Genomic DNA, 19,118 nt, shown 5'->3' with positions numbered 1-19,118 from the left:
ATATAGTAAATCAGCAACTTAAATTATTTCTAACCAAAATAATGTCGCACTTTAGCCAGAAGTTTGTAGTTCGCTTGCCCAGAGACTTATTAAGGCATATTCATATATAAAGCCAAAACACTTGGGAAACAAAGCCACATTCATGTGAGCGAGTGAAGCCCACTTCACAAACATAAATTAAGTTTAAACGGCGCTGCAGCGGCACACGTGCCTCACATATGCCAAGTTACGGAAGAAGTTATAAATCATGTGTAAGAACAAGAGTAAAGTATGTACGCGCCAGCCATCGGCATAAAGAATCTCAACTATGTGCGAGTAAAATATACGTGGCATAAGGCACATACTTGATATGTATATGCATACATATATGTAAGTGCATATATATGTATATGTATTGTAATGTGTTTACACGCATATTATACTTGTTTGGACTTTTGCCCTTAGTGGTAAGTGGTTAGAAGTACGAGGATGGTGCGATTTAAATTTAGTTTGCAAACACAATCGAAAAATTTGGAAAAATTGCGTTATTGCTCAAAATAGATTGCTTTAAGCTGGGTACACTTGACCAAGGCTTGCTTCAACTTTTTCAGGCTTTCTGAAAAACTCGTCTTGTCTTCACAGAGACTGTGCAGAGCAGTTCGACCCGTAGCCAATTTCAACTAGAGGTATGAGCCGGTGGAACCACAAACTGGTCATAAAGGAGTACTTTTTTCTTAGCCAATTAATTTGGCTTAGAAGAGCCCAGTAACTTTTCCAAGCTGTCCGACACCAGAAAAGATTTTAGACAGGGTAATTTCCTTATGTGAGACTCTTTAAATATAATGCTGGAAAAAGAAATTAAATTAACTAACTCGGAACCAGCACAGATTCCAACAATATTCTAGATACCTAGAGATCAAGCGCAATAGGGATTGGTAAGCAATTGAGAAGCAGATCCCTCTCGACGAACAAAAATAAATTTTCCGTTCTATATTCCGCTGAAACCGATAGAAGATGGAATCACGAACTGCATAAGCTCTACGACGACATGGACGTAGTTAATCAAATAAAATCCAACGAATGCGCTGGTTAGGCAATGTCGTTCGCCTGGAATGTTCTATGGAATTATCCAGCGAAAAGCTCCTTCAATTCGAAATCCATGGGTGGACAACGGAAGTAAGAGCGCTTACGTATCCAATCGAAGGATCAAAGGCACAGTGACCTGTCTGTATATGGACTGCACCACCGACAAGACCTGATAAAGGTTGACGGCAACTGGTCAAGTTTTGTGTACTCGGCACAGACTGAAACCAAAAACGAAGAAGAAGAACACAGTGCCTATTATACTTTGTTCCCGGTAGTTGAGGAAGATGTTAGCAGAAAACAGGTCGAGAGGAGTCTTTGTTTTCTTTGGAGTAGTTTTACAGGTTGAAATCCAATATTTCGTGAATCCCCGTAGTGTTAAACATTGCTGCTAATCTCACGATTGTACTGCGTCAGGAACGTCGTCATCAGTTGAGCAAACTAAGTACTTATTACATCACTCTCGTACATGTATATATGTTGATAAGAAAACTTAACGTAGCAACCTGAACTATTGAATACTTTAAATTAAGTAAACAAGCTTCCACAACAAAGGCAAGAACATATTAAATTATAGTATTCAAGCAGCACATTAAACACATGCCTTTCCAAAGAACTTAGTAACAGAAAGGTGCATAAAAACACTTGAACTTGCATGCCTCCACTATTTTCTGAATATTTATACATTTTTCCCCTCTTAAGAAACAAAGCAGCACTTTTTGTAAAGTAAAACCTTCAGGATTTCAATATTTGAAGATGTCGAAAACAGATTTCCATACTATACTTCCAGGAATTCTCATTTCGAATTTTTATACAATTTGCACATACTTATTTTCATATCTTTAATACTTTCAGAAATTTTTAAAATCAATCACATGGTTGAGATTACACTTTAGTTGAGGGTTTGTCAATGATTTGCAGAAAACCAAATAAATAAATGAAGATCAAATAGTAACGGTAGTTGCCACACACAGTTAGTCGGTTCATTGTCAGTCACAATTATTTTTATCAACCAAACATAATTGTACATGTTCCTATAAACACAGTTTTACACATTTATTACCTTTTTATTTAAAGTGTTTTGGTGTTTGAAAAAAATTTAGTCAGACATATTGATATTGACATTTTTAGCATTTGGCCGTACTATTGACCGTCAGTTCGCTCAGCTGGTTTTTAACCATTTTTCCCACTTACAACTTGTTTGCACTCCTATTTGCACACTCTTTATGTCAATAATGGGCGAAACGTGCCAAATTCCTATTTATCTTGAGGCCATTACAAGCATAAATGTATGTTTTATGTAGAATACACAAATAAAATAGAGTACACATAAACATATAAACTTTTTGTCTAATTTTCTAGTATTGGTTTGAATTTTGAAAATATAAAAATACTGTGTACAAAAATAAACTACTTTAAGCTGTGGTTTAAAAAGAAATATCAAAAGCTTTTCCAACGAAGTTCAGAATATTCTAGGTATGATAAGTGTTTCCCAGAATTGAAGCAGAAACTTAAAAATATACCGTTATTAAGGAGGTTAAAGTTGTAGTGGAATAACTTGAGAACTGTTGCGTTAAATATGTGGTATGATTGTTTTTAAAAAAGGTTGAAAAAATGAAGATATACACTCCGCATCGGCCTCTAGGCGATATATAAAATATTAGCTTAAAGTCGAGATCACAATGAAAACAAGAAAATAATACAACAAGAGAAAATTGGCAGCCATAAGTCATCACTAGATAAAAAATCAGATATACATTGTGACAAAATAGTACCCGAAAATTGTAAACAAATGCTTGAGTAACTCATTTCAAAATTGTTGTGACTACGTCGTATACCTACTTCACACAAAATAATACTTTCATGTTTTTTTCCAGTGTAAATTCGAGTTATAAGTAATGAAAATACTTAACCAGTCAGTTATAGGAAAATATAAAATAGATTTTCAACCTCCACTTGCAATGTTCAATAAAAGGTTTGACTCACAGAGAAAGTAACTGTATTGATAATCTGCTATTGGTAGAAAATTGGGATCCAACTCATGTCCAGTTGCGGAAATGAGAACATCTTATCCCTGCCATATTCATTAATAATTTAAGGCAATTCCAGGTTTCATTTTGTTGAAATTCAAATGAATAATAATATAAATTGATACTTAAAATCCCTTAAAGAATGTGAAATAAGTTCTTCTTGAACAGTTTTACAGAAAACTTAATCATTTTCCAAAGGCTGAAAATGTAATATGCTGCACGGACAGAGTATTTTCTGATCAGAGACTACCACATGCTAAACACAAGTTACAAAGGATCTTTTTATATCTCTTAATTCATTTTCAGCAGCTAGCTGCATTTGGAGCAGGATATTGAGCAGCATCTGTATTACGTCAAGACCTCAACACTTTCAGGACTACTTTTTAAACTTCTGTATTTTTTTTCAATTTTTTAAGCGATCGCCAATGTAAACAATTCTGAATGCGGCTTTTTATGTCTCTTCTACAACGTATTAGTTGAATAGAAACTTTCTAGTTACTCTCACAATCTTTGCGATGATCTCCGGAGTGAAGTCTTTATGATTTGACCGGAAAGAAAATATGTCAAAATTGTTATTCTTGCCGAAATACTATACATTCATTAATATATACGACGAATATGGCAGAAAATAAACGCAATACTAAAAATTAGTGAGAATATTTTATTAGAGTAGATTAATACTGATAATTTTGGGTCCAAGTTCAAATTATAACAAGAAGAAAAAGGAATATATATTTACCTTGAGTTCACAATTACAAAAGATTTCATGAAAAAATTTAATACTTTTTCTGTCAGTTTTATTCGCTTTATATTATAGCGCAACCAAACATAGTTTCTTTCCAAGAACTAACTGATGCAGGAAAAAGAAAGGGTGGAAAATTTCAGAATATTATCCCTCTCATAGCTTTCATACATACATACATACGGACAGACAGACATCGCTAAGTCAACTCAGTTCGATATGCTGATCATTGAGGTATATAATTTAAAGGGTGTCCGACGTTCACTTCTGTGTGTTACAAACTGCCTGGCAAAATTAATATCCTCTGTTCAGGGTATAAAAAGAAGCGCTTTTGAAGTCTATCATTCAAGACGCAAAATAAAAATATCTGTCACTCGTTCATTTAATCTGCTAGCGGATTAGAAAATAAAAAATAATGCAAAAGATTTTGACTTCAAAAATTTAAATAGTGCCTAATTTTCCAAACATGAAAATATTTTATTAAACATACTAAATACTTGCGTATTCAAAAGCCAAGAATATTGGTATCTATAAACTTTATGTATTTAAAAACAAGACTGAGCTTAAATTAAAAAAAAAAAATAATAAAAAATTGCACACTTCCTCTGTCGGATTGAATATCAGCTTTCAGTCTAGACGCGACATTTTCCATGTGTAATTTAATTGCACGCAAATTGAATGTATTCAAATTTCTGTTGAATAAAAGTTGACTAAAATGAAAAGTACAAATGAGTTGAGGAGTCAAAAAGACACATTTACAACGCAAGCTTGTATATAAAAAGTTACGCAGATATACATATATTATTTTCCTTCGTAGACTGCCTGTTTTGTATTTCTCGCATTACACTTTTCGTTATACTGAAAAACACGTTTCATTACTGAATTAAAAGAATTTTGTTGTAATGAAACACTTGAGAATTTGAATTTTTGATTCGTTAAATTGTGAAATCATCAAAGCGCTTAGCTATTTATTTATAAGTGACGGTGAACAAATCAGTTTGTCTATATTTAGATGATACTTTTGAACGATAAAAATGACACTCAATTACGAAATATTTGAACAATAATTTGGTTAGAATTTTTGTACATATAATGGACTTTTTATGTTACTTAACTCTTTCAATAATTTACTCATTTTGTTATTTTCTTAAATATATTAACAAAATTTTGAATTTTTTTATTTTTTAATTGAGGAAAAATATGCTTCTAGCATCTGTTTTATATCCGTACCTATTATTATGTGAATAAAGTTTTTCAATAATTGAAGAAGACCATAATAAAATCATAAAAAGATATTCTAAGCCAATCACAGCTTTTTAAAACCTCTGAATAAATATTAAATATTCCAAGCTCTGGAGTACCAGGCGTATGAGTAACATAGTAGTGCAGTTCAGAATGAAAATACTCATATTAGGACTACTAGGCGCATGAGTAACATTAGAGTGCCATATTAGTATTTCCTAGATTTCCTGCAGGAGTTATTATGAATTGTTGTAAGTTGTTTTTAGTTACAAAAACATTATAATATATTCATTTAATTTTAAAAATCTAACAAAAAATTTTTACGCATATTTGAAAACAAAAGTATAAGAATTCTCCAAAGCACAAACACTCAATTTTATTACTTAAAATTCACACTTTAAACATTCGTCCTCGGTTAATTCAATTTCAATTTCAAATTTATGCAAAAGTAACTAAGCTTCGCATAAGCTTTATTAGTGCGGTAATTTTATTATGGAGAGCTGCTGCAATAAAAAAAAGCTAAGCGAGGTTATAAACACAAAGTGAAATAAAGTCAGACGTGAATTTAACTGTAGCTTGGCAACAAAGCAGCCGCAACAACATCAACAAATCTGCCACAAAAAAGCGCTCTTTGGCGGGCGGTCAGATTTATGTCTGCCAGTCAATCAAAACAAGCAAGTCAACACAAGCTGCGGGTGCAGAAAAAGTGGCTGCGAATTCGCATTTAAACAATATTTTTTATTCACCACCCTGTCACGAACCACTAATACCAAACACTAAGAGCGGCAGCAGGAAAAAATGCAAATGCTAAAAAATGTCGAAACAGCTGAACTTATTAAAAGTGCAAATCTCCAGCGCTCGGTCATGCTGTGCGGCAGCCCACAAGAATTCCATTTTGTAGCGGAACCATTTTTGACCAACCTCGCGCTCTTGGAGGCGGCACAGTGAGCGGTGTTTTGTGCACTTTCGTTTACAGCAATTCCTGCCGACTATCAGTGCCAGCATGACTTGTTTCACGTGCCGTCACTATGTAGCCAATTTATTCGGTCATAATATTTATTTTCTCTGCTGTTTATTGAGGAGGAGCAAAAACGGAACAAAAACCTTGATAAAATCACACAAAATTTACGTGCTTTTTACATCCGGTTAACAGTATTTTACAGTGTGGGTTCAGGCAAAAGCTGAATAAAAAAGATATTCAAAATGTATTGTTCAACATTTGAGTACGTTACCATATAGTATTCGGAAATTGTAGTTCTTGTCGATTTTTTATGAATGTTTCTCTATTTTTGAAACCTTGTGGTTAAAAGTAACATTTTATTTATGGAAATATTCTTAATGTCATTTTTTAACCTGAACCTTAATCTTTAAGGATTTTATGAAAGTATGGTGGGAAGTCTTTGATATGATATAAATAAACCTGTGTTTAGCGGAGATTTCATCAAGCTATAAATCATCATCAGACAGATGATATGAGCCAACTGATATAAAGGGTGATTTTTTAAGAGCTTGATAACTTTTTTTAAAAAAAAAAACGCATAAAATTTGCAAAATCTCATCGGTTCTTTATTTGAAACGTTAGATTGGTTCATGACATTTACTTTTTAAAGATAATTTCATTTAAATGTTGACCGCGGCTGCGTCTTAGGTGGTCCATTCGGAAAGTCCAATTTTGGGCAATTTTTTCGAGCATTTCGGCCGGAATAGCCCGAATTTCTTCGGAAATGTTGTCTTCCAAAGCTAGAATAGTTGCTGGCTTATTTCTGTAGACTTTAGACTTGACGTAGCCCCACAAAAAATAGTCTAAAGGCGTTAAATCGCATGATCTTGGTGGCCAACTTACGGGTCCATTTCTTGAGATGAATTGTTGTCCGAAGTTTTCCCTCAAAATGGCCATAGAATCGCGAGCTGTGTGGCATGTAGCGCCATCTTGTTGAAACCACATGTCAACCAAGTTCAGTTCTTCCATTTTTGGCAACAAAAAGTTTGTTAGCATCGAACGATAGCGATCGCCATTCACCGTAACGTTGCGTCCAACAGCATCTTTGAAAAAATACGGTCCAATGATTCCACCAGCGTACAAACCACACCAAACAGTGCATTTTTCGGGATGCATGGGCAGTTCTTGAACGGCTTCTGGTTGCTCTTCACCCCAAATGCGGCAATTTTGCTTATTTACGTAGCCATTCAACCAGAAATGAGCCTCATCGCTGAACAAAACACGCGCGCGAAACACATTTCGAACCGAACACTGATTTTGGTAATAAAATTCAATGATTTGCAAGCGTTGCTCGTTAGTAAGTCTATTCATGATGAAATGTCAAAGCATACTGAGCATCTTTCTCTTTGACACCATGTCTGAAATCCCACGTGATCTGTCAAATACTAATGCATGAAAATCCTAACCTCAAAAAAATCACCCGTTATAAATAAATGATTTTGGTTCCCCTAATGCTTGAAAAAATACACAGTAATAATTTAAAAGATATTTTTAAATATATGTATCTTCTACTTATCTACTACTCGACCCCAGTCCGAAGCAAAAAATTTTTAACGAACACTATTCGGGCAAAAGATATGTGAAATTTAACCACCAAAGAAACTGCTTATATTGAGAAACAACAAACAGTGCAAATGGAGACCCACATGTGCTTAAATATTCTCTTCATAGAATTCAAGATTACTCTTCAAAGACAAGTCTAGCATAAAAAAGAATATTTCGCAAACAATTTCCTTCGGCACAACAAATATTTACCCAATAAATTCCATTAAAGCTAACAATTGCGTTGGTTTATAGCTTGAGAGGACCAATGGAATGGGTACTCGTGAACTCGCATGAAGAAAGTGAGAAAAAACAGAGGAATGGAAAGAGCAAAACAATTCGGTCATAAGATTTATTAAAGGAGACAGTTATATCCTTCTTGCTAGCTTACTCGCCTAAATATAAGTTAATGTGTTTGTGTGCTTATTTGGAGCACAATGGAATCAAAGGTCGACAGCTGCTTGTCGGTCACACACAATTCAATTCGTCGCTGCTTAGCCACCTAGAGATTCAGCGTCCGCAACAGTGGCTTTGCGGTTGACCGCTTAAACTTTCACACTTTCACTCCGCAAAATAAAACCAACAAAATAATGCTCGTAATATTAATAATAAGCCATAAACAATAACAAAAGCGATGGAAAAATAAACAAACAAATATTAACGGAAAACACACAAAAATAAAGCAGAAACCACAACAAAACACATAAAAGAATTAGCACAAAAGAAGATAAAACGATACCATAATTTCGAGAATGTTTTGGAAAAGTAGGAAGTGGCAGTAGGATTAAGAGAACAGCAGCATGTGGCGTGGGAAAAGTTAATAAAAGCAAAGGAAGCTTTGGGATTCTCGACGAAATAATCAATATTAACAGTGGACTCTTCAATGCTTAAGAAAATCAACAAGAATTATGCGTGTTGGGTATGTGGGCGGAAAGTGAGCGAGTAGTGGGCGGGTACTGCTGTGAAAATTGCCAGTTAATGTGGCGCATGTAAGTGCAGAACAATCAAAATTTGAAATTATTTGCACGAGAAAAGCAAACAAATATAGTTCCACAGAAACGCCTAACAAGTAAAAAATGGACGTTTAGGAAAGTAGGTATATCAAGTGGATTGTATACTTTTGATTGAACATTATTAAGAAAATGTGTATGTACATAGCGCAAACAGTTTTAGGTATTTTAGATAGCGTAACAAGATATATTTTCCTCTTAAATAAGCTATATTTTCATACAAAAGAAATCTGAAAAATCGAATCCAAGCTATTTTCTATAAAATTAACAGCTAAAAATTGGTTTTAATATCAAATGCTTCCTCACATACTTTGGCCCTGGCTTTCTCCATCATGCCTTTCCCACTCATACTCGGTCGAAAACTTTGTTTTTCCGTTTTTTTTTCTTGCTGAATGCTGAATGCTGAAAGTGTTGCCCATCCTACGATATATTATTTCCCATCTCTCTGACAATTTGTGGATTCCACCCCAAAATAACTGCGGCGGCTTAGACGCCAAGACCAGAGCAAATATTAGTCAGAAGAGGCAAAGTCTGGGCTCTAAGTCTGATGAGGCAATGCTTTCATGCCAATGTTTTCCAAATAGTTTTTAACGGGTGTTGATAGAGGAGTATGAGCACTGTCATGATGGAAAATTATTGTCTCGTGTCTAGCCGCAACTCGATGAGCTGTTATTGCTAGAGTTACCCATTTCTGGTTTTACCTGGTTTTAGAAGCTCAAAATGGTGCATGTTCTTCTAATCCCATCAAATACAGATCATGAGATTTGAGTTTGAAATGCGTGGTTGACCAGGTTTGACATATGATTCTGTGCGTTTAGAGTTGCATGATTCATATTTCATCACTAGTCACAACCCGATGAAAAAAGGACTTCTTTTTTAAGCGTTCAAGTAGAATCGCAAAATCCTCGTTCAATGTCTCTTTTGACTCAATTCACTTTTTCAGGTACAAAATTCGTTATACTTAGTACCGGAATTTCAATACGAATTATATGATTTCTAATTTTGGTTTCGGCCATTCTTAATATGTATTGATCTGTAATTTTTGTTTTCATTGTATTCAGTAATGCAGAGGCAAGTCGGACGTGAAAGGACTAATGTCTACCCTGGTGTTGGATCGGCCAAGGTTATTTTTTGAAGGCCGCCAATGCAGAAAGAAGTCAACCGCGAATTACAATTTCTTCCTGGAAAGGTATACGCTAGAACAACGTTTACAAATTATTAAATTTAAATATCAAAATAATCATTCTTAATAATTCGTGATTTGTCGAATTGTTCAAAATTTTGAGCATACATTTTCTTAACATAATGCGCAAGTGTCAATAAGACAAGGAACCGCTCGATGTAATGAAAATCAACAACAACAGCAATGTTTAGGCAAGTGTTGCTGGAGACCGCAGTTTGTCAATTCCAAAACGTGCTCAAAAATTAGGACTGTCTCAAACCCCAACCTGGCCGCCTTTGAGAATGAATTTGGGCTTGCATCCAAACAAAATTATTCTCAAACAAGAACTGAGGGCGTTGGACCACCGTAAACGTCGTGCATTGTGTGATTTTGCTTTGGACCAACTTGATAACGATTTTTATAAGAAAATCATTTTCTTCAATGAGGTCCCTATTTTGTGCGATAAATAACCAAAACTGTTGATTTTGATACGGAGAACATCCAAAAATCATTCATGAACAACCACTACATTCCCCTTAATTGACAGTTTGATGTGGTTTTTGGTCTGATGGTATCGTCATTTGACATTTTGACAACTGCTGGTTTCAACAAGACGGGCTTACGTACCACACAGCACGTATAACAACCGAATTATTGCAAGAAAAGCTTGGAGATTCGATTATTTGAAGAAATTGTGACATTGAACGGCTTTGTAGAAGTTAGGATTTAACACTTTTAGACTACTTCTTTAGGAGTTACTTGAAATCGTTGGTGTTTAGCAAAAAACCAGACTTTAAGCTCTAGAAGTCAGTATTAAAGGTGGTTTTCAAAACATGTTTTTATTAAGTGGAAAAAGTATTCCTGCCAAAGAAGTCGTGGAGGCCATTGTATTGTATTCAGAACTTAGATATATCGATTGTACGAGTACTTAACACTAAAAAAAATAAAAAAAAAACATTTGAATTTCCTAAACAAATAGTGTGTATTTAAAAAAAAAATACAATATCAATATTTCCGTTAGCATCAATAGCGATCATTGTAGCATGAAGTTGACCTACTTTTCTCCCGGAATATGACGATCTCCATTTTCAACAAGACATTGAGCCGCCTAGTGTTTCACGTCTAACCATGGACACATTGCGTGCAAAGTTGGACGACCCGTTAGCTTCGAAAATTAGGCATAGTCAAAAGGTTGCCAAGATGACGCTTTTAGATAATTTTTTTTGGGTATATTAAATAGAAGGTTTCAGCCAATCAATAAGCAATGGTCGAGGAGCTAGCCGACAACAGCGTACTAAGGTCGAAATTCAAGTCAAAATTTCATTCAAAAGTCCAGAGCTCGAGGTTAAATAATGTTAAACAGTTAGCTATCGAATTTTGTAATTTTAATCCTCTTTTCAAAATGCTACATCAACTGAGATTACACAGTATTAAATACCATTAATTCTAATTAAATGAACAACTAGCTGTAATATTCTCTCCAATAAATCTGCTTTTAATTCCCCTCAACAAAAATAAACAATTTTTTTGTGTTTTTTTTTTTTTGTTTACCTAACAACTTTATTTAATCACTCGGCAAAAAGTTGCTTCATTAAATCCTCGTTTGCAACACGTTTAACCTGAACAGTTGACTAAACGAAATTTAGCGTTCAACAATACACTATTAACAGCTATTCCGCTCCTCCCTCCCCCCTCCTACAAGCACTTGGCCACTGACAAAGTAGAAACCATAAAACAGTTTGTAGTTGAATTAGTGAAGCAGTGAAAAAGCACAATTCTATGTAACGGAAAATGCTCTCTCTAGCATACACACACATGCACATGAATATACACACACACACACGCATTTAATTAGCGCAATTACAGTGCATTTACATTATTGATGAACGATTTGGCGCATGTTTGCTGCCAATTTGTGATAATTGTTGTTTACAACATGCAAAGCGACTGATTCGCGCTTCCTGCCGTTGTTGTTGCTATTTTTTGTTTCGCTGCTATTTTTTTTAATTGTAGCATATTTTCAGCAGAATTATACGCCTCAAATTAATAAAGCCTAGCGGCTAAACAAGCGAAATAATATGGCAATCGCACGCAATCAATAATTTGAAAAGTTCATTCGATGATTAGCACCGTTATTTAAGGTTACAGTTACTGTTAGCTGTTCATTTGTACGAGGCGGAAATTTCTAAATAAAGTAATTACATAATTACTGCGAAATTATCGAATCATCATTATTTGCGGGGCTGTTTAATTAAATTTCTTTTTTGTTGAATCTACACGATTTGAGTTAAATTAAAGATTTTTAAATTTTAGGAGTATAATAATTTGAAAATAAAAATAATAATAATAATATTTACAGTGGACTTAAGTAAATAATGGCTGTCGGGATCTATTGCGCCTAACTAGATTACAGGGTACCCTTTGAACGAAATACTGTATAATCTACAGGCAGCAGTCTTTGTTGTCAGGAAGGATGCTGAGGTAGCTAATTACGCTGGAAACGACATGAAGAATGTGAATATGAACATCGATAACCAAGCCCGATTTAAACCAATAACATCACATCGCATTGTGTCAAAGAATGTCTTTAAAAGCAGGGAGGCAACAGATACATATAGTGACTGTCGGAAGTCGGCTGCATATATACTGGGTCCCAACCCTCAATAGTGTCCCAGGAAACAAAATATGGTAGCTGATAAGATTACCAAAAGAACCATCCATTTGGCTACCGCACCAGTTCAGGAGATAGGCAGGTCGCTTAAAATAATACATAAGAATTTTGGAAGGGCTTTGAGAACATTGGGATCAAGGAGACGGAAGAAAAGCACGCATTTCTAATCACACCATTTTGAAAAGACTTTTGACCTACTCACAACCACAAGCAAGCCATATGAGTAATAATAGCAACGACACATGTGGAAAATGCATGAAAGTAGGCACGAGAGACGTGTTGGAATATCTCCTCTGCTTTTGTTAGACCTTATCTAGAACTTGGCTTATGGTAGATATAAAGGAGCTATTAGAATTAGATATTATTAGATATTAAATCACAATTAAACTTGACAAAAAGCGTTGACATTCTGAAAAGAGAAAGGCTTGTCGGTCTATGTACATATGTATGGCGTGAGAGCCAAACAGTTTAATCTCACTTAACTGGTATTCAAGATCCTTGACCGTCCCCCGAATTTTATATTGCTTACAAAATTAATAGTTTTTTTAATACGGAAAAACGAACTTTTATGAAAATCGTTATTTTTATGTCGATCGTTCTGTTTAAATGGTAGCTATATGTTATAGTGGCGTAAACTGAACAATATTTTCGGAGACCATAATTCATTCCAAATTTTGTACAGATACTTTTTCATATAAGAAAGTTATCCATACAAGGACTTGCTAGCTACATATATGTTGTGCTGGCCCCTTGTGAGCGGTTCCGAAACAAAACTAAGAGGCTAGTTCGATTATATACGGAAGGAGAGATAGATGGACAGAGCTAAATCGGCGTTTATTTTTTGGCGTAATAAACTTTAGGATAGTTTTAATACACCCAGTATAGGGTAAAAAACGCCATTGAAGGTATCGTGAAACTGCAAAAAATGCATTTATATTGTGGCTCTCATATAAAAACGATATACTGAATAGAAGGTCTCAGTTTCTACGGCTGCTTTTACGTCAAAAATATCGGTTACTTTATAAAATAGCGTGAGAAAACTGACTTAACTTTCTGACAAAGAAGTAGTCTTATGCTAAAAATTTGTAAAATTCTTTCAGGGCCTGCCCTAGCTCCAATACAGCTCATATATTTCGATTATTAGGTTAACTTTATACCATTTACTTAATTACACTACTAAACAAATCTAAAGGAAAAAATTTTGACTGATGTTCACAGACCTCTGTGGGGAATTTTAAGTATCCTGATTACGAATTTGAGTAAAAAAATTTTCCATTTTTTTTTTTTTGATTTAACCCCAGCAGCGCTTGACTAACCCAAAGAATTCTACGTATTACACAATTTTTACTATAATTTTCGGTTTAAAGAGCCCAAAATTAGCAAGAAACATCCTCTAAAATTAAAGTCACAAAATCACTGTAAACCTGTTTTATACTTAGATGTGTGACATTTTTGACTTATTAAGCGGTCATGTTTTTCTTTATCACAGTTGGCTTTGCGTCGAAAATAAATGAAATCGGGTGAAACCTTGGCGTAACCAGATTTATGAAATATCATTATTTTGCTTCAATTTCTAGAAAAGTTGTATAAATCAGCCAAATTAATAAAGATTTATACAGATCTCCATGAGCATAACATTTTGTTTTGTTTCGAAAATTTCCAAAAATTGTATGCGTTCCTCAAATAACATAAGAGCTTAGCTTTAAGACGATTATAAATACCAATATAAAGCAGTAATCATTATTGAAATTATATGCAATATTTTTCTTTTGCTAATCACTTCCGCCATATCCATAACTTAAGCATAGAAAACAATTATACATTCCAAAACCTATGTATGGATTTTATACACGTGTGCACTAAAAACACAACAGTTCAACTTGTGTACCCCTCAAGCGAAGTCACGAGCGAATTACAATTATTGAAATTACCAAAACATTGTATCACTTGCAAGGCAAATACAAATCTCGCTCGCTTGCAAATTGTTTGCCAACTTTTTGCCATCTCAAATTGGCCAATCTCAGTGTAGAACTTATGTATGTGTGCGGCGGAGATTACAACCGTTATTGCTAGTAATTGCGCAATTAAGCATAATTATGATCATCAGCAGTGATTAGGTAGTAGAAGTAGCAGCCTGACAAGCGATACAGGAAGAGAAAAACACAACAATCAGACGGCTGAAATGCCTAAAGTGACACGAGCATATAAAAACAAATGAGAAAAAAAGGGCTCAAGCGGAGGGCAAATGGCGAAAATTGGCGCCGACATAGTGATTTTAGGCGCGGAAGAACGAGTCGCTGGAAAATATTGGCCGTTTGCCAAATGACAAAAATTACAAAAAGGACTGTAGATGGCGGAAGATGCAGGCAAAAAAGGGAAAGAGAAATGGCAAATGCTCAGACAACAAAATGTGTTTGCTGAAGACATAAAATGAAGTAGTAGAAGAGCAATCAAGTTCGAAGCAAAAAAAGAGAGTTCGAAATAAAAAAGAAACTAAAATAATATCTAACGAAGAAAAATTACATTAATAAGATTTTGAAGTAAATCTCAAAAGTAAAAATATTTATTTCACTGAGTACACGAATCTGGCATGGATTCGCAAATTAAATATTGGCGCCAATGGGAAAGATAACGTTGTTGAAATCGTTTTTTTATTTCTCTTTCTATGGCCTTAATAACAACCATATAGTACAGTGGAGTTAAAAAAATTTGCAGTATCTTGCTTGATATATTTTTATTTAGTAACTCTCTGAAGTAGTGAAATATTTCGTAATTCATTATTTTATCATTGTCAACAGATGTTCATCCAGATATTTATCGAATACCTTGTATTATGCTCTGTCATATTTTTGAACTCCACTATATTGGAGATATTTTAGTCATAAATAAACTTTGAAAAATTACATACATACATACATATGTGCGAGTGTATGTAAGTATGTAGGTTAAATGCATTGCAATGTCTGTAATATTTTTCTTGTTGCCGCAGGTCTTAAAATTCAATTATGGCAAATAAAGCAAACCGAATTTCGGGGAATAGGATGAGGCAGAGAAAATAAATATTTACTGTAATCTCTAAGCTTTACTTTGTTGTGGCACATACTGACGCTCCTGTGCTCTATATTTATATGCCATATACTAAGGTTGCAGCAGTTGAGCCTGCTCTGTAAAAATTTCATATTTTGGGTTTTTATTCCTTCAATTTTATATTTATTTTCATACGGTTTCTCTTGTGAAGAAATGGGAAATCACGCTCAATTTAAGCGTTAGGATCTCAAAAATATTTATGCTTTTTTAGAATGTAGCAGTTTAGTTTACATAAATTACTGAATCTGGTTTGCTGGGTTTTGGAGAAAAAAACAGAAGTAATTAGACTATGGTTTTATAGAATTTTAAACTCTTATATTATTACATTATATACTTCATTTATTTATTATTATTATTATTTATTTATTAAAAATATTGTTTAAAGACAACAAGAACCATCACCATGAAACCTGTTCTTCCATCCCTTCGACCAAACTCATTCCCTGGGCTTACAACAACAGTTGGAATACTCATTGAAACAATATAATCAATGCGCACTAATCATCATTATTTTCATTAAGACGATAAATCGGTGCAATTTATTACTTTTTCGAACACGTTTCAAGTCAGAACAGATGCAACTGTGCAGACAAAGGCTACAGCATTTTCGATTAGCTAGCCTCGCTTCCAAAGTAGCTGATAACATTTGTTATCGGGTATTTTCATAGACCGAAGAGACAGCAAACGACGTCTTATTTTTTCCTCGCCCTTTTGATACTACTCTTCAGGAAGGTTTGCCATTTCATCATGGAAAGATTTACGATCCAACATAGAGTCGAAATTATTAAATCGTCCTGTCAACAACGTTTAGCGAAAAAATCTTAATCCGCAGGCACAGTACCAAATATTCCCGTACCACTGAGACAGAGAAGTGCCAAAAACTTGCAAATAATCTGGATTTTCATCGAAAAATGATCTTCAGCCTTCAGCGATGCGGTTTATTTCTGGTTAAATGGCTTCGTCAATATGCGTTGGTTTTGGAAGATCGTCGATTGACTGAGAGAGATTTAGTAGAGGCTCTACACATCTCATTAGGCAGTGTGAGCCATATTTTAAGTGAAATTTTGGGTTTTAGAAAGCTGTGTGCACAATGGGTGCCGCATTCGCTAACAATGGAACAAAAACACATTCGAATGCGACTTTCTCAGCAACATTTGGAGCGTTTTAAAAAGGATAAAGTGGATTTTGTGCGTCGATTCATCACTATGGATGAGACTTGGGTCTATCACCATGATCCTGAATCAAAACAAGAGGCTAAAGAGTGGTGGGAACGAGTTCGTGTCCGGAAATCGGCCAAGAAGGTTATGGCATCAGTTGTTTAGGATGCGAAAGGAAATTTGTGGATTACTTACAAACTGGTAAAACAATTAGTTTTGAATATTATTGCAAACTTTTGGACCAGTTGAAAAAAAAAAAAAATGGTGAAAAAAGACCTGTTTGGCAGAAAAAAAAAATGCTATTTCATCAGGACAATGCACCGTTTCACAAGAGCATTTTGACAATGGCTAAAATTCATAAAATAAAGTTCGAATTGTTGGAGCATCCACCGTGTCCACCAGATTTCATTTTCATCAAAGGAAGATGCCATAACGGCTATTGAAGCGTATTTTACAGACCTTCCGGATTCTTACTTCAAGGACGGGATGCACAGATTGGTGGATCGTTGGAGCAAGTGTATTAATGTTCAGAGAGATTATACTAAATAATAAAATGTATTTTGAATCAAAAAATTGTCCTTTTGTTTTATTAAACAATCTGGTATATTTAATTATCATTCCTTTTCCCACCTCTTTACTTAAAAGGCTGTTTGTCAGGGATATTTGCGCAGAGAAACATTTTGTAACAAATTATATGTCCTAATAAAACTTACAAAGCCCTATGTGTGTTGTTTAAAAAAAAAAAAAAACTTTTTTATGTCAAAAATTTTTTTCAAGCCAAACATTTTCAGGTGTTATTTATATGGAAACTTAATTTTTTTAATGATACTAAACCACTATTGCACCAAAACCAGTTTACGCCTCAACATAATATATAGTACTTTTCATAAATTATGCGATTTTAGGATATCAGAGATAAAAAAATTGTCTAAAAATTAATAATCTAATAGACAACCGCATATTTAAATTGTTATAACGGGTGATTTTTTTGAGGTTAGGATTTTCATGCATTAGTATTTGACAGATCACGTGGGATTTCAGACATGGTGTCAAAGAGAAAGATGCTCAGTATGCTTTGACATTTCATCATGAATAGACTTACTAACGAGCAACGCTTGCAAATCATTGAATTTTATTACCAAAATCAGTGTTCGGTTCGAAATGTGTTTCGCGCTTTTTTATCGACAAATTTTGTTCAGCGATGAGGCTCATTTCTGGTTGAATGGCTACGTAAATAAGCAAAATTGCCGCATTTGGGGTGAAGAGCAACCAGAAGCCGTTCAAGAACTGCCCATGCATCCCGAAAAATGCACTGTTTGGTGTGGTTTGTACGCTGGTGGAATCATTGGACCGTATTTTTTCAAAGATGCTGTTGGACGCAACGTTAAGGTGAATGGCGATCGCTATCGTTCGATGCTAACAAACTTTTTGTTGCCAAAAATGGAAGAACTGAACTTGGTTGACATGTGGTTTCAACAAGATGGCGCTACATGCCACACAGCTCGCGATTCTATGGCCATTTTGAGGGAAAACTTCGGACAACAATTCATCTCAAGAAATGGACCCGTAAGTTGGCCACCAAGATCATGCGATTTAACGCCTTTAGACTATTTTTTGTGGGGCTACGTCAAGTCTAAAGTCTACAGAAATAAGCCAGCAACTATTCCAGCTTTGGAAGACAACATTTCCGAAGAAATTCGGGCTATTCCGGCCGAAATGCTCGAAAAAGTTGCCCAAAATTGGACTTCCGAATGGACCACCTAAGACGCAGCCGCGGTCAACATTTAAATGAAATTATCTTCAAAAAGTAAATGTCATGAACCAATCTAACGTTTCAAATAAAGAACCGATGAGATTTTGCAAATTTTATGCGTTTTTTTTTTAAAAAAAAGTTATCAAGCTCTTAAAAAATCACCCTTTATTATGGTAAAAAACTATTCACATTGATTCACTTTGGTGTCAGTTTTTGTATTGCTATTTTAATATTACCATTTGTGTGACAGAACTTTGACCAAATATGCACGCAAGCATCATTCAAAGCAATATTTTCAACTTGACCCACAAATCCGATTAACGCGATTACATTAAAACATAATCCCTCTGATTTACAACTCATGAGTTATGACAACTTAAATATTAGTTAACGCGCACAACGAATAGTTCCAAAGCTCTGAAAGTTTGCAATTTCCCACCCAAAACTTTTCAACCGAAAATATAATAATTTTGCAGAGCAAATTGTTGCTGATAGCCACCCGCTCAGTGCAGCGCTTCAGTGCTCTTAGGGGAAAAGTCATAGAAACTGTGAAGTGCCCAAGAGGCGAATGTCACCTGTATAATCCGTCTGCAATTTGTCACAAGAGCACACGAGTGCCACATACACGCACGCAAATGGCAAATAAAAGACATGTGTGAG

The 19,118-nt window shown here is 34.7% G+C and overlaps 1 protein-coding gene and 1 long non-coding RNA gene across 7 annotated transcripts in view; one reads left to right on the top strand and one right to left on the bottom strand.

The window, feature by feature from the left end:
* Positions 1-19,118, bottom strand: part of LOC125778453 (uncharacterized) — a 157,378-nt gene that overhangs the window by 71,080 nt on the left and 67,180 nt on the right. The window lies entirely within an intron of this gene.
* LOC105227269 (zwei Ig domain protein zig-8) overlaps positions 1-19,118 on the top strand; it is a 446,139-nt gene that overhangs the window by 388,512 nt on the left and 38,509 nt on the right. The gene's annotated exons all lie outside the window — the stretch shown is intronic.

The sequence above is a fragment of the Bactrocera dorsalis genome, chromosome 4 (assembly GCF_023373825.1).
Source record: "Bactrocera dorsalis isolate Fly_Bdor chromosome 4, ASM2337382v1, whole genome shotgun sequence".
NCBI lineage: Eukaryota > Metazoa > Arthropoda > Insecta > Diptera > Tephritidae > Bactrocera > Bactrocera dorsalis.
Note: the sequence above shows the minus strand (reverse complement) of the source record. Positions and strands in the feature narration are given on the sequence as shown.